Source organism: Budorcas taxicolor, chromosome 1 (genome assembly GCF_023091745.1).
Source record: "Budorcas taxicolor isolate Tak-1 chromosome 1, Takin1.1, whole genome shotgun sequence".
NCBI classification, from domain to species: Eukaryota; Metazoa; Chordata; class Mammalia; order Artiodactyla; family Bovidae; genus Budorcas; species Budorcas taxicolor.
In genome coordinates this window covers 80,795,682-80,816,899 of record NC_068910.1, presented here as the reverse complement: position 1 = coordinate 80,816,899, position 21,218 = coordinate 80,795,682, and the positions used below count along the sequence as shown (strand labels likewise).

At 38.0% G+C, this 21,218-nt stretch overlaps 1 pseudogene; it reads left to right on the top strand.

The window, feature by feature from the left end:
- The window catches only part of LOC128052172 (ribosomal protein S6 kinase beta-1-like), a 65,083-nt pseudogene extending 45,097 nt beyond the window's left edge, over nt 1-19,986 (top strand).
- Nucleotides 19,987-21,218: the final 1,232 nt, after the last annotated feature.

The window sequence follows — 21,218 nt, the reverse complement described above, 5'->3', positions numbered from 1 at the left end:
CCTCCACACTAGACTTGATTGTACTACAGGCAGGTTCAGATTAGGTACTAATTCGCTGTGGCTAAAATGCCATCAACTCAGTGAAATAATGGTTTTAAGCATTGCTGAGCAATTTGCTGATAATAATGTCACAATTTCAAAGTGATTGGCTGATTTAGATGAGAAAAACTCCTTGGGACATATGTGATTTATAAAGTTTCTCTCCTTTACGTCTGCTTCAGATTCAAATACAGCTGATGAAACTAAGAGAAAGGTTTTACTTAAAAACCAATGATATCCTTAAGGTTTGGAGGACAAGTTTATAATTTCAAGAATTATTTGGAAAATTTTTAAACCAACATAGTCAAATTTGGGGTTATTTGGCAATGATTGACCATTGATCATATGACTGATTACTGACTTAAAATTCCTTAAATTCTTGCATACTCAGATTCTTTAGTAAAGATTACACTAATATTTTTATTCCCATTGGCTTAACAACAAAAAAAATCTATCAATAATTAGACTATGCCTAAAACTATATCATCATACATCATTGCTCTAAACAGTTACATTTTGAAAAATAGAAAGTATGTGTATTTAACACTGCTTTTCACATGGTTGATCTTAAGTTCCAAAACATGGTATGACAAACCCATCATGATCTTTGTTTTCCCTTGCTTTCCAAACTTCTTTGTTTTATATCTCAATTTATTCTTTATTTTCTAGTAATTCAAATTGGCTATAGTTTGCAGAATCCATTATGATATTTTAGACTTCTTTTTCTTTATGTTATGAAATTTCCTAATCCTTAGAATACTTACTCTGTTCTTGCTACTGAACTTTTACTCATCTTTCAAAATACACCCGAGAAATAAATTCCTCAAGTAAATTTTACCTTGTTATGTGTGGAGGTAACTCTAGGCCAGATCTCCTGGGTCCTACATTTTGTAATACTTCAGTTCCATATTAAACAAATTGTCTATCATTTATATTTTGTGTTATAAAGCTCTTTTTCTAGATAATTAAAGTATGAACTATATTCACTTTATCTATATATGATCAAAATATTTGCTGCACGAAATTATGTAAATAATAATTTATTTGAATCAATATGGAAATGTTTACTAATAATATTGTACTGCATGTGGTAAATTCACATACATATGAGTTAGAATGCAAACTGTCTGAAAAATCTGCAAAATTCCCCAAACCCTAAAAACTTCAGGAGTTCTAGAAGATTACCAAGAGCAGTAGAACCGTTCAGAGAACCTTTGACTCATAATCTCTCTAACTGACTTTCCTGCAGCTCAAAACATTTCTTTAATCCCAAACTAATGTAATAGAAATGCATACAGTTGACCTTGAGGGTAAAATAGGGGAGTGTGGATACAGGAAATATTTTATATTTTCTTTCCATGAATTCTCAAAGATATTTTCCTTGCTATTTACATTTTTCAAGTAATTTATTGAATATACTTTATATTCCCTAAAATAAAAATAGACTATTTTTAGTTGTAATTTATTGCCACAGTAGCATTGTCATATATACATTACCATTTATAAAATAGATAGCTAGTAGGAAGCTGCTGTATTGCACAAGAAGCTGATTGGTGCTCTCTGATGACCTAGATGGGTGGGGTGGGGGAGGTGAGAGGGAGGCTTAGGAAGGAGAGGATATACACACATACACACACACACACATAGCTGATTCACTATTGTCACCCTGCTTATTTAACTTATATGCAGAGTACATCATGAGAAACACTGGACTGGAAGAAACACAAGCTGGAATCAAGATTGCCGGAAGAAATATCAATAACCTCAGATATGCAGATGACACCATCCTTATGGCAGAAAGTGAAGAGGAACTAAAAAGCCTCTTGATGAAAGTGAAAGAGGAGAGTGACAAAGTTGGCTTAAAGCTCAACATTCAGAAAACGAAGATCATGGCCTCTGGTCCCATCACTTTATAAGAAATAGATGGAGAAACAGTAGAAACAGTGTTAGACTTTATTTTTTGAGTCTCCAAATTCACCGCAGATGGTGACTGCAGCCATGAAATTAAAAGACGCTTACTCCTTGGAAGGAAAGTTATGACCAATCTAGATAGCATATTGAAAAGCAGAGATATTACTCTGCCAACAAAGGTCCGTCTAGTCAAGGCTATGGTTTTTCCAGTGGTCATGTATGGATGTGAGTTGGACTGTGAAGAAAGCTGAGTGCTGAAGAATTGATGTGTTTGAACTGTGGTGTTGGTGAAGACTCTTGAGAGTCCCTTAGACTGCAAGGAGATCCAACCAGTCCATCCTAAAGGTCAGTCCTGAGTGTTCGTTGGAAGGACTGATGCTGAAGCTGAAACTCCAATACTTTGGCCGCCTCATGCAAAGAGTTGACTCATTGAAAATACCCTGATGCTGGGAGGGATTGGGAGCAGGAGAAGAAGTTGACGACAGAGGATAAGATGGCTGGATGGCATCACCGACTCGATGGTCGTGAGTTTGAGTGAACTCCGGGAGTTGGTAATGGACAGGGAGGCCTGGCGTGCTGTGATCATGGGGTTGCAAAGGATCGGACCTGACTGAGTGACTGAACTGAACTGAACTGACAAGCATGGATGGGCTGATGTGACTTCCTGGTCAAGGAATAAATATTGTATCCTCAAAAATGTACTAAAAGTTAAGGAAGATAAAGAATTTGAATCAAATTGGTTATAATCTATTAGGAAACTAACATTTACTAGCCTGAAACAAGATTTACATTAAATAAAATCTAAAATTCCAAGGAGTAAACGAAATAATATTAAAGGGATCAGTAATAAAATAGATTGTTGTCCAGCTAGTCATTGCTCTTCATAACTGTTTCATAGATCCCTATTCATTATTAAGAGTTACTCAGTATTTCTATTGAGAAAAATTATGCCTCACATTTTTTTTGAACTTAATCATGAAATATGCTTTGACCAGTGGAATGTGAGTAAATGTGATATTTATTATGTCAAAAACCAAAGCTTAAGTATTACTCCATGGTCTGGCTCAGTCTCTCTCTTATTTGGGTGCTATCTATTCCAGGAACTTCCATGATGGCTCAGATGGTAAAGCATCGGCCTACAATGCAGGAGACCGGGGTTCAATCTCTGGGTCTTAAGATCTCCTGGAGAAGGAAATGGCAACCCACTCCAGTATTCTTGCTTGGGAAATCCCATGGATGGAGGAGCCTGGTGAGCTGCAGTCCATGGGGTCGCAAAGAGTCAGACATGATTGAGCGACTTCACTTTCACTTTCTATTCCAGGAAATGAAGTAGAAGTGAAGTCGCTCAGTGGTGTCTGACTCTGTGACCCCATGGACTGTAACCTTCCAGACTCCTCTATCCATGGGGTTTCCCCAGCAAGAGTACTGGAGTGGGTTACTATTTCCTCCTCCAAGGATACCAAGTCCCAGATAGAGGCTGCTTTATTCAGTTCCAGGCTAGAAAACATGGGGAGCAGGGCAGAACAGCTGCCAACTTCCTGCCCTTACTGAAATATGAACAAGACATGAATATTGTAAAGTTCTGATATTTTGACCCTGTTGTTTTTCCCAGGACTTATAGAGTAATTATTACCAGAGTCAGAGTGCTGCTATAGCATATATAAACTTAAAATAGGGTGCTACTGACTTTGGGCCCAGTGTCAGGCAGTGTGGACATCATTAGTAAAGCTTAGATAAATAACAATCCAAAGTTATTTCTGCTGAAATTTTGCTAAATCTATAAACTATTTTAAAATTAGGTAGTGTATAAAATGAATTTGTGCCCCCTACACTGGTTATTTGGAGAAGGAAATGGCAACCCACTCCAGCATTCTTGCCTGGGGAATTCCATGGACAGAGGAGCCTGGTAGGCTATAGTCCATGGGGTCACAAAGAGTCAGACACGATTGAGTGACTATCACTCACTCACTCACTCACACTGAATATTGGGCTTATCAGATGGCTCAGTGGTAAAGAATCAGCCTGCCAGGTCAGGAGATGCAGGAGATGTGGGTTCAAATCCTGGGTCAGGAAGATCCCTTGGAGGATGAAATGGCAACCTATCTCAGTATTCTTGCCTGGAAAATCCCATGGACAGAGGAACCTGGTGGGCTACAGTCCATAGGGTTGCAAAGAGCTGGACACAAGTGAGCAAACAAGCACACAAGCAAACTGGTTATTAGCTGTGTTTTGCCTGGTACCACAGAAAAGAGATGAGTCTAAGAAAAATTTAGGCTATTGGCACTAAAAGATGAAACAGACAAAGAATTCTCAAAATTCAGGACTTACAGGTTTGAAAGATGCATTCAATTGCAGTCCTCAAACATAAACTTGAGTAAAGGCCTGTGTTGCATAAGCCAATGAAGACAAAGTCTTAAGAGAAACATCAAATCAAGGCACAAGTTAGGCGGGAGGTGATCATCAAGCTGTTTGCTAAGAGGAGTTGCTAAGATTTCTCACTGACTTATGAGCAGAGAAAAGAGACAAAAATTGTGGTTCCCCTAAAGGACTGTTGAGGTCAAAATAGCTACCGAGAGGTCTAGACAAGAGATAGGTCTCAAAAAGAATTGTGGGTGTTACTACTGGAACAAGAGATGGCTGAAATCACATAGCGAAAAGTCAGGTGTCTGAAAATTGTGCCTCCAAAAGTGCCACCAGCTTAGTTTAAAAAAAAGACTAAAATGCAAAACAATCCTTAGCTTCTTAATTGTTCAATGACAGATACAGAAAGTTACTCAGCTTCCACCATGCTCAGATTCTCCCAGGTGCCTTCCCGAGGTGACCAAGGAGGGTGACAGAGACTTCAGGAAGGCAAAGTCTAAATTATGAGAAACATGGATTGGTGATCAGTAACCAACAGATGAGTGAATTAAACCGGGGGTTAATCAGGGAGTATTCCCTAAATTCCATCGTGGAGGACCTTTACTGAGATATAGACATTAACTGCCATTCAGTCAGGACTCCAAATATCTCTTCTTTTTCTCTGTATGACTGGGTATGTTTATTTGCTTAGAGTACTCCTGTTTCACCATAAAATATTTGGTGTGGATGAAGAATATTCTTGTATTATTTGCTCATATGTTTCTAAATCGAAAAGAACTACATCTGGATCTGATTGAAATCATGAGATGTGGGACTTTGTATTTTATGCCTTAACTAAAGGCACTTGCTTTATTCCTAGGGGAAGTATTGAGTGCCTTTTTCATGTAGGAGGAAAGCCAGTTATATCCCATCAAGAGTGCAGATTGGAGTAACTGGTGTTATTGTTTGAATTATCTGCTCTCTCCCCTCTAAGAGTATTATACAGTCCTATATTCCAGAAAGTGGAGAATACTTTCTGCTTCAATGTAAGACATGTGGAAGTGGTTTGTTTTAGCCAATAAGCTGAGAGTAGACATGTCATACAAGATAACAGTTCCAACCAAATCTTTGGGTACAACTATGTTATTTATTTCAAACCCTTCCTTAAAAACAACATATCCCAGATGTTGGTTAATCCTTCACAGTGTTTTCTGGAGCTAGATGATGCAGGGGGCTAATCTGAGTTCAGTCAAATCCAGCCAAACTCAGCAGATTTCAATTAAGCCAAATCTGACCTGTAGCCTACCTTCTGCCAACCCTAGAGTTGATTTTACTATAGTAAAAAAATGAATGTTTCCTGTAGTGATTGCAGCCATGAAATTAAAAGACGCTTACTCCTTGGAAGAAAAGTTATGATCAACCTAGATAGTATATTCAAAAGCAGAGACATTATTTTGCCGACTAAAGTCCGTCTAGTCAAGGCGATGGTTTTTCCAGTGGTCATGTATGGATGTGAGAGTTGGACTGTGAAGAAGGCTGAGCGCCGAAGAATTGATGCTTTTGAACTGTGGTGTTGGAGAAGACTCTTGAGAGTCCCTTGGACTGCAAGGAGATCCCACCAGTCCATTCTAAAGGAGATCAGCCCTGGGATTTCTTCGGAAGGAATGATGCTAAAGCTGAAACTCCAGTACTTTGGCTACCTCATGCGAAGAGTTGAGTCATTGGAAAAGACTCAGATGCTGGGAGGGATTGGGGGCAGGAGGAGAAGGGGACAACAGAGGATGAGATGGCTGGATGGCATCACTGACTCGATGGACATGAGTCTGAGTGAACTCCGGGAGATGGTGATGGACAGGGAGGACTGGCATGCTGCAATTCATGGGGTCGCAAAGAGTCAGACATGATTGAGCGACTGAACTGAACTGAACTGATGGCAATAAAGAAATAAGGAAAAATTCATATTTACAGGTAGGATTTAGCCATATTTTGGAAACTTGGCATCTGGATAACAAGAGGATGAAACAAAATATCTCTGAAGTAAAGGTCAGAGCAATTCTGAAGATATAGAAGCAGGAATAAAATGGACTTGTTGGAGAAAGAATAAGGAATTATTTTGACTATGGAAAAAAAGTTAAATGATGAGAAATAATAAGAAGTGGACTAAAACTCTGAGCACACTGTTCAGATGCACCGTCTCTGAGACTTCAGGAATGGCACAGTGGATTAATACAGACAGCCTGTGCTATGGTCATATGTTTCTACCTTCTGTTGTCTCTATGGTTTGTGTGTATGTTGAAAATGCTTTCCTCTCAGAATGCTCCTAATTGTCACAAGATAAGACCTAGAAAAGCAAGTCTATTTTCAGGGTTCTCACTTTCCTATTATGGTTTCTTGAAACATATTTAACTCTTAATTTGTTGATGTAAAATTTTTAAGCTTTTATTGGCTCTGAATTCGCACTCTTAGGAATTAGTCACAATAATAATCTAAATGTAGAAAATGGCAAAAAGCATCATTTCAGTTATCTCTATTGTTTAACTGGATTTTAACTGTATAACAATTGAAGTAATAGTATCTTTTTCTGTAAGAGAATACCACTGTCAGCTACTGAGAAAGTCGCCTTTGAACTATGTGACCTAATGCCTTGTGGTTGCCCGGCAACAGCCTTCAATGACATTTCTTTTAATCCCAATGTCATCAAAGTTTGGGGAACATGAGTTTATTTCAGAAAACAGATGAATATTGAAGCAATTTTTCTTGATTCCTTTATGGAAAAAAATATGATTTTCAGTTTAATTCATTAAAAAAATATATTTCATGGATGACAGGTGGTCTACAATAGTGAAATGTGTTTGTTTTTATTTAACCTATGAAGTCCCTATGCCATTAGGTGATGGACTCATCTTCCAAATAATAGAATTTTATTTATTGGCATAAGGTAGAGTGTTAACCTTAACAGATATTAAAGCATTTGACAATGTGGTTCAATTCAATAATCCAGTGATTTATTGATTCAATTGAGTTTTGTTTTGTATTTAATCCTATCTGAATAGCATAAATTTCTTGGATTAAGATGTTACTTTACAGAAAAACAAGCCTTTTATATTTTCATTCTTGTGTACTGTAAACTTGAGATTGGCTTAGCAAGCCACATTTGAAAGCCAGTCATACTATCTGGATATTAAATCTCATATTTATGTAGTTATGCATTAAAAGTAATTTTAGAACATATATCTAAACGTTGAAAGTTGGAAATATAACCTAATTGGTTTAATTGACTTTGTACTATAAGATTTACATTTCATAGTAGCCTAACAAAGTGATATTAAAGTTTTTGGGAGACCTCCTACAAATGCCTGCCCTTGGCTCAAAACAGATATGTTTCCAGGAAACTTGATGTATGACTAACAGAATTCTGCTCTGTGTCTCCCTAATATCTGTTCACTCCTGTCCTTTTTTCTCCTAGAAGGAAGTATATGGAACTCCAAGTATTATTATTTCTATTTAGTGTCTGGATGCTTATAAATTTTAAAATTATAGCCTTATTAAAACATATATCAAATACTTCAGGACTTTTCAAGCACTATTTTGAGACCCTTTAAAGTTTGTCCTTGGTTGTAGGATATATTATAGGCTCCATATAACCTCAGAATGCCTTTAAATTTGTTCTTGGATTACTCTCCAGAAGAATTCCACACCAGGTACCCAGTCCCTTTGGTGTTATTTTGGTTCCTTAAACTTTTCAGGCATCACAGACCTCCTAAGTGCTGGAACACCATTCTTTCACCTCTTTTTTGTCTATCCAATGTCAATCTAATCTTCATGTCTCAAGACTTAAGCCATTTTTCTTATGAAACTTTTTCTGAAGTCTCAGACTAGCTTAGCTGCCCCATTACAAACTCACTCAAAAAAGAGTATATGTTCCTTTATAATATTTATATTCTAATCTTAATTTCTGAATTTATTCTTTTTTAAGGAAGACATTGTTTTTTTAAATTAATTAATTTATTTTAATTGGAAGATAATTACTTTACAATATATGTTTTTGCCATATATCAACATGAATCAGCCATGGGTATACATGATCCCCCTCATCCTGAGCCCTCCTCCTACATCCCTACCCACCCCATCCCTCTAGGTTGTCCCAGAGAACCGGCTTTGAGTACCCTGCTTCATGCATAGAACTTTCCCTAGTCATCTCTTTTACATATGGTAATATATATGTTTCAATGCTATTCTCTCAAGTCATCTGACCCTTGCCTTCTCTCACATAGTCCAAAAGTCTGTTCTTTACATCTGTGTCTCATTTGCTGCCTTGCATGTAGGATCATCAGTACTGTCACTCTAAATTCAATACATATGCATTAATACACTTTTCTTTCTGATTTCTGAAATCAATTTCTCTTTCTGATTCACTTCACTGTGTATAATAGGCTCCAGTTTCATCCATCTCATTAGAACTGACTCAAATGTGTTCCTCTTTATAGCTGAGTAATGTTCCATTGTGTATGTTTCACAGCTTCCTTATCCATTCGTCTGCCAGTGAACATCTAGGTTACTTTCATGTCCTAGCTATTGTAAACAGTGCTGCAATGAACACTGGGGTACACGTATCTCTTTCAGTTCTGGTTTCCTCTGTGTGTATGGCCAGCAGTGGGATTGCTGGGTTGTACAGCAGTTCTAGATGGGGATGGGGATAGATGGGGAAACAACGAGAGATGATATATCTAACCATATGTAAAATAGATGATCATATGTAAAATAAATGACTAGATGAAACAATGATAGACTTTTGGACTATGTGAGAAAAGGCAAGGGTCAGATGATTTCAGAGAATAGCATTGAAACATATATATTACCATATGTAAAATACATAACTAGTGAAAGATGGATGCATGAAGCAGGGCACTCAAAGTCAGTTCTCTGGGACAACCCAGAGGGATGGGATTGGGAGGAAAGTGGGAGGAGCATTCAGGATGGGGGAGATAGACAGATAGATAAATGGGGAAACAATGGAAACAGTGACAGATTTTATTTTGGGGGGCTCTGAAATCACTGCAGATGATAACTGTAGCCATGAAATTAAAAGGTGCTTGATCCTTGGAAGAAAAGTTATGACCAAACTAGACAGCATATTAAAAAGCAGAGACATTACTTTGCTGGCAAATGTCCATCTAATTAAAGCTATGGTTTTTCCAGTAGTCATGTTTGGATATGAGATTCAGACCATCAAGAAAACTGAGCGCCAAAGAGTAGATGCTTTTGAAGTGTGATGTTGGAGAAGACTCTTGAGAGTTCCTTGGACTGCAAGGAGATCCAACCAGTCCATCCTAAAGGAAAACAGTCCTGAATATTCATTGGAAGGACTGATGCTGAAGCTAAAACTCCAATACTTTGGCCACCTGATCTGAAGAACTGACTCATTTGAAAAGACCCTGATGCTGGGAATGACTGATGAGGGAGGAGAAGTGAATAACAGAGGATGAGATGGTTGGATGGCATCACGAACTGGATGGCATGAGTTTGAGTAAGCTCCAGGAGTTGGTGATGGACAGGGAGCCCTGGTTTGCTGCAGTCCATGGGGCTGCAAAAAGATGGACACAACTGAAAAACTGAACTGAACTGAACTGAACTGATGGCAGTTCTATTTCCAGTTTTTATATAAATTTATTGATTTTAATTAGAGGCTTATTACTTTACAATATTGTATTGGTTTTGCCATACATCAGCATGAATCTGCCACAGGTATATATGTGTTCCCCATCCTGAAACCCCCTCCCTCCTCCCTCCCCGTACCATCCCTCTGGGAATCTCCACCCTGTTCTCCATAGTGGCTGTACTAGTTTGCATTCCCACCACCAGTGTAACAGGGCTCTCTTTTCTCTACACTCTCTCCAGCATCTATTGTTTGCAGATTTTTTTGATGGCAGTCATTCTGACTGGTAGCATATTAAAACCTTGGGAGATCATTTTTCAGTGTCTTATCTTTTCGCCTTTTCATACTGTTCATGGGGTTTTCAAAGTAAGAATACTGAAGTGGCTTGCCATTCCCTTCTCCAGTAGACCACATTTTGTCAGAACTCTCCACCATGATCTGTCCATCTTGGGTGGCCCTACATGGCATGGCTCATAGTTTCACTGAGTTAGACAAGGCTGTGGTCCATGCGGTCAGACTGGTTAGTTTTCTGTGATTGTGGTTTTCATTCTGTCTGCCTTATGATGGAGAAGGAGAAGAGAGTTATGGAAGCTTCCTGATGGGAGAAACTGATTGAGGGGGAAACTGGGTCTCGTTCTGATGTGCGGGGCCATGCTCAGTAAATCTTTAATCCAGTTTTCTGTTGATGGGCAGGGCTGTGTTCCATCCCAGTTATTTGACCTTGAGGACAAACTCTTGTGGAGGTAAATTTAGATAATGTTGACCTCTTTCAAAAGGTCCCATGCAAGCACTGCTACACTCAGTGCCCCCAACCTTCAGCAGGCCACCGCTGACCCATGCCTCCACTGGAGACTCCTGGACATTCACGGGCAAGTCTGGGTCAGTGTCTTCTGGGGTCACTCCTTCTTTCTCTTGCATCCTGATACACACAACATTCTATTTGTGCCCTCCCAGAGTCTATTTCCCAGTCCTGTGTAAGTTCTTGTGGCTCTATGCTGGGGTTGATGGTGACCTCCTCCAAAAGGTCTTATGCCATTCCCAGGTCTACTGCACCCAGAGCCCCTACCCCTGCAGCAGTCCACGGATGACATGTACCTGTGCAGGAGACACTCAAACACAGTTCTGTCCCAGTCTTGGTGGGGTCTCTGGGTCCTGGAGTGCACCATGTATGTATGTTTTTGAGCCCTCTGAGCATCTCTGGTGGGTCTGGAGTTTGATTCTAAATGCAGTTCTGCCCCTCCTACCATCTTCCTGGGGCTTCTCTGCCCTTGGACATGGGGTATCTACTTACAGTCGCTCCAGCCAACTGAACTGATTCTGACCAACATGAGATGACACCTCATTGTGATTTTTGATTTGCATTTATCTAATAATAGTAATGAGTATTTTTTCATATTTTTATTAGACATCTATATGTCTTCTTTGGAGAAATGTCTCTTTAGTTCTTTGGCCCACTTTTTGCTTGGGTTGTTCGTTTTTCTGCTATTGAGTTGGATGAGCTGATTGTATATTTTGTGCATTTATCTTTAAAACAAATAAATGGGAAAACAATGGAAATAGTGACAAACTTTCTTCTCTTGGGCTCCAAAATCACTGTGGACAGTGACTGCAGTCTTGAAATTAAAAGACACTTGCTCCTTGGAAGAAAAGCTATGACCAATTTAGACAGCATATTAAAGAGCAGAGACATTACTTTGCCAACAAAGGTCTATATAGTCAAAGCTATTGTTTTTCCAGTAGTCATGTATGGATGTGAGCATTGGACCATAAAGAAGCCTGAATACCAAAGAATTGATGATTTTTAACTGTGGTGTTGGAGAAGACTCTTGAGAGTCCCTTGGAGTACGAGGAGATCAAACCAGTCAACCCTAAAGGAATTCAACCCTGAATATTCATTGGAAGGACTGTTGCTGAAGCTCCAATATTTTGGCCACCTGATGCAAAGAGCTGACTCATTTGAAAAGAATCTGATGCTGGGAAGGATGGAAGGCAGAAGGAGAAGGGGTGACAGAGGAAGAGATGGTTGGATGACATTTCCAATTCAATGGACATGAGTTTGAGCAAGCTCCAGGAGATGGTGAATGACAGGGAAACCTGGTGTGCTGCAGTCCATGGAGTTGCAAAAAGTTGGACATGATTGAGCAACAATCTTTAAAAATATGTTGTGAGATAGAATGTTATGTTTGTCAATTCCTTCTTATTTATTTAAACCTGGGAAGAATAGCATGTGTAATTAATTCAGCTGAGAGTAGTTATCTGAATTGGAGAAAAGGTGTCCATGGCTGAAAGGAAAAGAATGCTAAACTCTAGAATTACAAAAACAGGCATGACTCAGAAGAAGGTCTAGTACATAGAAAAGAAATGTGATTAACTCTCCCAAGTATTTTTAGAATTATGTAAATGTCTTACTCCACTTGAGAATGATATTTTCATTGAATGCAAGCTATTTATTTGCCCACTTTAATTGTCCATATAGACAGATATTGGTAGCTGCAACATAAAGGTCAAATAAACTCCCTAACATGTTTTTCAGCACTTTCAGCAGGTTTCCTGCAAGTTAAACGAAAGTATCAAATAAGAAATTGCAGTATCAGTTTTTTTCTCCCTAATTATAACAGAACTTTTTTATTACCATTTTGAGTGTTGCTATTTCATTGGCAATCTTGAAGTAGCTACTGCCTGATGCCTCTGGTAGAGGGAAAAAAGGTCATGGCTAACACTGTATTGACATCTTGCCTTTGTCTAATCACAGCAGGAGCCATTGGTCTATGGAATGTTTAAAGAAAAGAAATTTGTGGCTTATATGATGATTGAGCAACTGTACAATACCCCAGTAGGGGGTTAATTAGAAATGAAAGGGCTTAAAATTTCTCTCAAAGCAGATCTCTTTGGGGAGATCATTTTCAGAAAGCATCTCATTTATGCATCTCTGAAGTGCTTTTTAAAAAGCATATTCTTTTAACACATGGAGAGTCAGCCAAAAATCAGGAGGATCAGAATAAGAAGAGACACATTAATGAATAAGAAGTAACTGTAACAATCCATTAGGAAACCTAGTAATTTGTCTGTTTAAGTAGTGCCATTTGCCTATATTCTACCACTGATATTATAAAATAATACTAATTTTTATGGCAGGCATTTTGTAATTGGTTGTTTCAGTCATTTTTTCTGTTTATATTAAAGGACAAATGGTATTCTTACATTAAATTATGTTCAGAGTAAGAGAGAATTATATAAATTATCTGCAGAGGAGAACCAGTTAATTTTGTCCTACTTGCATCATAAAATGGATGAGATACTGTTGAAACCATGAAAGAAAATGTGATGTTTCAGTGGAGACCCAAATGAATATAGGATCTTCTACTAGCCATAGAGAAAAGAGAAAGGAAACATACATTTACATAGGTTTTCTACACTCTAGTAGCTTATAGTCTATTAGAAGATATGTAGTAGATTCAAAAATCATAATAAGATAATAGGTGTCTTTTGCTAGGTCCTCGAAAATGTCACCTCCATGATAACCTATGGATAAACCAAAGCCAAATATATTACTTCGGTAGTGGGGAGCCCTTGTATTAACAGTCTTCTGAGGGTCTCAGAAAGGAGACATCAATGGCAATATATTCAGAAGGTTTTGGAGATTTCATTTTTCTCCTTTTTCTTTGAGGAGTCACTTTAGAAATTCATAATTTTAAGTACCTTCTTCTCTCTTTGAAATGTATATAAATCCTTTTGAAGACTAGATTGGCATTTTGTTGGTTTATAGCCTAGGGATGTCTTTCTCAAAGACTTGAAGATTGTTTCTTTGAAATGTAATCATCAAGAGAGATAGCACCCCTAACTCCCAGTTTCTTTGGGAAGATAGGAGCCTATTTCTGTGGGCATTTCACTCTGAGGTGCTAAACTACTTCCTATCATAAAGATATGATAAGTTTGTTTGTCTTTTGAATAAAGCTAATTAATTCACACAGATGGAGATCAGCATAATAAGTCAAAGCTAAAATGAACTATGTGTGATAAATGGTGCTGTCAATTCTCTGACTTGAGGACTACTTATACTTACCTTGTAAACCTGTAAGTAATAGGTCATATCTGCATGCTTGTGTAAAAATGTGAGACTTATTTTTGTCTTTGAAATCTCTTAGCAGATTGCTTGTAATGAACATCACACTCTGGTTTAATTAATGTTTACTCAATACCTCTGCGGAAATAATTTCTAGGTTGGGAGACTGTTTTTTATTCTGTTCCCCAACGCTGTTTAGGACTGGGCAAAATTTGTTCTGTAATAATTTAGGATTGGTGGGCACAGGGAGAGAAAGGTTTTAAGTGAATCTTGAAAAGTAAAGATTTATTTGTTCGGCCAAATAGAGCATTATTATTCTGAGGAGGAGCTATGGGTAAGTAGACTCATCCATTGTTCAGATAAACAGATATTTAGTAAGTTCCTAAAGAAATGAATAAAGTTACTATAACTTCATTTCCATGGATAATTTTTTTTCTGGAGTATTCAATTCATGTTAATTGCAGGCAATAGAATATTAAAGTCATGTTAGTGTAAAAAACAAGCTGTGGGGCTGTAAATGGTTTTAATTCTCATGTGAAACTTGCCATTTCAATGATATAAGCCAACTGTTGTTGGTGTTCAGAGTAAAGAGGCATCATATTTTAGTTGTGACAAGAGAAGGCATGTTCATGATTCTTGAAACTCATGATTGCTTGAAGACAAGAAAGAATTTCAATATAAGAGCATGAGTAGCAAAGATGTTCTAGCTAGGATTGATTGAATAGGATAAGGAACTATCATCTTGGGAAAAGCAAGGGAACCTGAATATGTAGTTCCATTGATAAGTAGCCAAATGAGGCTGAAAGAAAAATAGGGGAGAGATTCAGAGGAACTGAGTGTTGACGTTAGGTTTCTATTTGGTAGGAATCAGGAAAAGAAAATCAAACTCATCACTGAATTAATAAAGACATATCAATGCAGTGATATCTCTAGAGAAAATATGACAGCTATAATGCTTTAGAAACAAGATATATTATTATTATTTACTTTAATTATCCAGTATCAAAAGATGTCTGGGGACTTCCCGGGCAGTCCAGCAGTTAAGACTGCCTTCCATTTCAGGGCATGCAGGTTTGATCCATGGTTCATGCCTCCTGACCAAAAAATAAACATAAAACAGAAGCAGTATTGTAACAAATTCAATAAAATGACCTGCATTGAAAAAAAGTCTTTTAAAAAGAGCATTCATTAAAAAATAAAAACATTTTAAAAAGTGTCTGGAGCAGTTGGTTCAAGGGTTATATTGAATGTAACTGAACTTCTCAACCATTCTAGGTCATCTTCATAGTATTCTCGTGTTCACAACAATCCTATAGATCAGGCATCACATACTCACACAACCAGGTCCAATCTAAGAAATAAAAAGGTGATTTTCTCTTAGTCATTTTTTTTTCTTTCTTTTTAATCACGAAGATATATACCTTTCAGGAAATCCTCCAGAAGACTTTAGATAAGATCAGAATGGACAAGATTAGGAAACATACTCAGAATCTTGTTGCAAGGAAGGAATATGAAAGTAGGTGGAAAGAAAGAAGAGGGAAAAATTACTCCCGTACAGTTTTCAATTTACATTGTATAAAGTTTCAAAAATGAAAAAATATCAATTTTGCCTCTAGAACTGACACAAGTGATAGACAATTTAATGGTACAGTTAAAATAAGACAGAAACAAATGATAATGAATACATAAGATGTCAGGAGACTCTTGATACTAGGTTAACTATTTAGAAAACAATCATTCCAGAACATTAAAGTAATTAATTGTGAAAAAATGAAACTATAAACTAGACATGAGAATGTTTTTTTTTTTTTACTTTGAGATAAGATTATATCAAAGCATAAAAGCAATAGTGCAAAGGAAAAGAGATCATAAATAAAAAGTATATAGTACAAACTTCATGACAAAAATAAAGCATCAGAAAAAAATTGTAGAAGAAAATATTTTCGAAATATTTGTCTTTTATGAATGCTTATGCATGATTACTAATTTAGAAAGTTTTTACTGGATTATTTTTAAAACACATATAAATAATCCCTAAATGGGTCAAGAGCAGAAAGAGAAAAATAATATAAAGAAAAAACTGTCAGAAGAAAGTTAGTAATAATCAAGAATTACAAATTTGAGCATAGTAGTACTTCCTACCATGTCAAAAAAGGATAAAAATGAGTATATAAGAGATGTTAAGAATGTTGGAAAATTAGTCTTTCATATTTCATTGGATGAAGCAAGTGATGAAAACATGTCTCATTTGTAAAAGATGATTTGGTAATATATATATCAAGATATAAAAATCTGTTTTTGAGAGTATTATAGACTATAGATACTGAGTAATCCTGTTATGAAAGTACTGTTTTGTATACATGATATATAGTAACCTGTGTCATTTGGATAAGCCTATGGAGTAGGAATCATCATTAATCTTTTCTACAGATGAGAAAACTACAGCCCTGTGGGATCAAATAAGCTCAGGGATACAGCTGATAAGACTTCAGGGCAGATTTCAAAACTGGTGTCTGTCTCAACAGGTCACACACATAAATATCACATATATTGTTTCTCTCCTTTCAATAATCTTGTGTAAAGAAACATAGAAGAGGAACTAAAGAGCCTCTTGATGAAAATGAAAGAGGAGAGTGAAAAAGTTGTCTTAAAACTCAACATTCAGAAAACAAAGATCATGGCATCTGGTCCCATCACTTCATGGCAAATATATGGGGAAATAATAAAAGCAGTAAGATACTTTATTTTGGGGGGCTCCAAAATCACTGCAAATGATGACTGCAGCCATGACTGCAAGCATCAAAAGACGCTTGCTCCCTGGAAGAAAAGCTATGACCAAACCAGACAGTATATTAAAAAGCAGAAACATTACTTTGCCAACAAAGGTCCGTCTAGTCAAAGCTATGATTTTTCCAGTAGTCACATATGTATGTGAGAGTTGGACCATAATGAAAGCTGAGGGGCAAAGAATTGATGCTTCTAAACTGTGGTGTTGAAGAAGACACTTGAGAGTTCCTTAGAACTGCAAGGAGATTCAACCAGTCCATCCTAAAGGAGATCAGTCTTGAATATTCATTTGAAGGACTGATCCCAAAGCTAAAATTCCAATACTTTGGCCGCCTGATGCGAAGAACTGACTCAGTGGAAAAGACTCTGATTCTGGGAAAGGTTGAAGGCAGGAGGAGAAGGGGAAGACAGAATGAGATGATTGGATGGTATCACTGACTCGATGGACAAGAGTTTGAATAAGCTCTGGGAGTTGGTGTTGGACAAAGAAGCCTGAAATGCTGCAATCCATGGGATCACAAAGAATCAGACACAACTGAGGGACTGAACTGAACTAAGCATAAAGAAATAGAGGAATTATAAAGGTGTATGTCAATACATTTTCATAAATACTTTTTAAGTAGTTACAACTTTCAGATGAAGTAAGCATCCAAACATGAATTTTGCTAAAAATGTTTGCATTTCTCAAAATTGGCAGTGATGATTTTTTGCTTCTGGTGGGCAATTAGACACACTCATATTCTTTACTTTAGAGACTTTTAAGTAAATGACAAAATTCGTGTTCTGAAAATGTCTCATCTGTAGCTATTTTATTTTAATTTGAGTAACAGTTTGGTGAATTCTTGACAGGATCTGGAGAAGCATGGATTTCTGGGACAGAGGACGTAGGTAGGATGGAGTGTAGGATTGCTTGCAGACTGTCTTACTTTCCACCTTCTTCCTATCTCCCATAAAGAAAGTGAAAGTGTTGGTTGCTCAGTCGTGTCGGACTCTTTGCAACCTCATGAACTGAATCCCACAAGGCTCCTCTGTCCATGGAATTCTCCAGGCAAGAATACTGGAGTGGGTTGTCATTCCCTTCTCCAGGGTATCTTCCCAACCCAGGGGTCAAACCCAGGTCTCCTGCATTGCAGCTGGATTCTTTACCATCTGAGCCACCCTGTTTCCCATTGAAAGCCAAAACATTCCCTTGCAAAGTGCTATGTTTGTGCTTTTTTCTATTTAGAACATATGTTGTCATGTAGTCATTTCAAGTAGGGATCATGGACTGTGCCTGTTTTCTGCCTAGTCTGTTCATTAGTCTCTGTGTTAACTTTATCTTCTCTTAGGAAGGGATAGATGGTATAAATATAGATAGATAGATAGATAGATAGATAGATGATAGGCCATATAGCTCGTAATGGCTACAGAGGTGGAGGGTTCAGGCCTTGAGGTCACAAAGGAGCTAGGATGGCTTCTACCCAGCACCAGACTTCTGAAACAGGGAAACTGGGAACATGTCAGGAGTGTCTGAAATTGCCTGGACCAGCCAGAGGATATAGGCTCTGAGGATGAGCTAAAGGAGAGAGATCAGTTAAATGAAAGCATGAACTATGGGGTGCTTGGACCATATGCCCTTGGCATGGAGTGTTGTGAGAAACTTGAAATCTCAGAAACTACTGTGGACAGAGGGCCAGAAAAATTCTAGCTGGGATGTTTTGAGTTACATTAGTACTTGTTATAGGGACGTATGAAAGGTTTTTCAGATATGAAAAGTAACAGAAACAGAAACCCAGGAAATATTTGCCATGAAGGTGCTTAAGAAGACAATGAAGTAACAACAACAAAAAAAAGGTGCTAAAGATACAGCTCATACAAAAATCAGGATGGAATATTCTGGAGAAAGTAAAGTATGCCTTCATTGTGGATTTAATTTATGCTTTTCTGACTGGTGGAGAATTCTACTTCATCCTTGAGTATCTCAGCAGAGGAGAATTATTTATGCAGTGGGATTTTCCAGGCAAGAGTACTAGAGTGGGGAGCCATTGCCTTCTCATGGTGGTTAGTATATGACTATATGTGTTCATTAAACTAATAGAAGGTAAATTTTACTGTATATAAATTATATCTCAATAAACACAACTCCATCCTTTCCTTCTCCAAAAACATGTTGGGCATGGATATGGAACAAAGTGAACTCTCATATACTCTAGTGAGAGTGTAATAGGTGAAAACAATTTGGGGAAAAAAAAAAGAAAAAAAAGGAAATATTTATATAACACACACCTTGCTTTACTGGCAGAAATCCCATGGCTTTTGGACATTTACATCAAAAAGTGACTATCTACAGACACCTGAAGCCAAAGAAATACATATTCACAAGGTCATGGCAACTAAGAATTTGAACTGTTCAATTAATGTATTCATGGTGGAACAGTCACAGACACACTAGTAGTATAGACAAACAGCAGTATAGGTGACCCCTGAAATATTGATGAGAAGTGGCCATAGTAGAGCCGGGGATTAGTGGAGTTGGGGAGTATTAATATAGGACATGTTGACTGGAGCACCTCCTTAACTTGGGAGAAGAAAAAGAAATGTCCTCCAGTGTAAACTCAATTTGCCTTCTTACCTCACACAAGAAGCCAGAGATCTGATTAAAAAGCCATTGAAAAGAAATGCTGCTTCTTGTCTTGGAGCTGGTCTTGGAGATGCTAGAGAAGTTCAAGTTCGTCCATTCTTCATATGCATTAACTGGGCAAGAATTGCTGACTGTAAGGAGGAGCTCCACCCCCCACCCCATCCCACCCCAGTGCACCCCCACCCCCTGCCTTTAAATTGCTGTTGCAATCTGAAGAGGATGTGAATCAAAGTTTACACACCGAACACCTACCTGTTGACAGCCCAGGTAACTCCGAGTTCAGTGAGATTGCCAGCCACCTAGAAATGAGGCATGTTTTGCATATGTGGCTCCATCTGTCCTTGAAAACATGGAAGAAAAGTTTTCCTCTGAATTAAAAATCCAGACACCTTGAAGTATTGGCAACCCACGGACACCCATCTGCCCCATCAAATTTCTGGGGATTTGGGGGGAAGAGGTGCTACATCTAGCACGGCAAATCCTCAGCCACCTGTGGAACAGTCAGTAGAAACAAGGAGAATAGAGCAGATGAGTGTGACCACCAGTGAGGAACCACCACTTCCAAAATGACCTCCAAACCACCACACATTACAAAACCAAGATTTCCCCATGATATTCAAACAACCAGAGTGCTGGGGGCCAGCGTGAGGAACTCCGCCCATGGCAAAGGTCATGAGGAAGGAGGCTTGGCATATGCAAAGGCGTGATCAAGCCTCAGGAAACCCGCTGTTCCCGAGCATCTACCCCAAAACCAGAGTCTGTTTTATGCTCTCACCTACACCTCTGACTTTACGGGGGGCTCTCCCCCATAACCATTTCTCTCGGAGAAGGAGTAAACGTGCAGCTCCAAGGCAATAAAAATTCTTGGGCGTGTCAAGAGTGTTTCAGCTTACGGACTCCTCTGAAGGTTATCTAGCCCACCTGTATAGGTTCGTCCGGCCACATGATTGTTTACAGCCTCCCAACCTGAGAGGCACGAGATGTTTTAGATTTACTAAAGGCAAATTCTTTTGGGGAGTTAGAAATTATTAGTATAGTGGGTTGGTTAGGAATTATATTGGTGAAGGGTTTTTCATTTGGTGTGTCAATAATTGCTGCTAATTCCCTGCTCTGGGTGGGACAAGGATCACAGGTCAAACCTCTCTGCTGACAGACTAGCTTGTGTGACAGGATTATCCATACTCCTGCCACTATGCACATGATTGTTTACTACCTCTCAACCATAAACAGCACAGAGAGTTTTAGAGTATTTTGAAAGTTTTAATTAGCATAGGGCTTTTTCTTCTTGTTGAGTCAATGATTGCCGCCAGGCCTCCATATCCTTAGGCACCTGGGAAAATATTAATCAATGTATTTGGAATATAGAAAAGGAAATATAATAGTTTTTAAGGTTAGCAATACTAGACTTTTTGAGTTAATGAATTTTCTCTTTTGTTATAAATCACTGTACTTTGTTACAAGTCACTGTGTCCTTGCTATGTGAAAATGTAACTTTATCACTATCTGAAGACTAAATAGATCTTAAGGGGAGCATTGGTGAAAGGATTTTCATTTGTTGGGCTGATGTTTGCTGCTAAATCTCCATATTCCCTGCCCTTATAATGAATATAACTAGCATATAGGAGAAATAAGTATTAACCTTTAAGATTAATCATGTTAACCTTGGGTTAAATAAATTCCTTTCTTGATTGTAACTCACTACACCCTCACCCTATAGGAATGTAACTTTACTTGGAGGGTGGTGCCTGGTTTAAGAAAAAACACCCTTGGAAGAAATGATTTTTGGTTATCGGAAAGAAAGG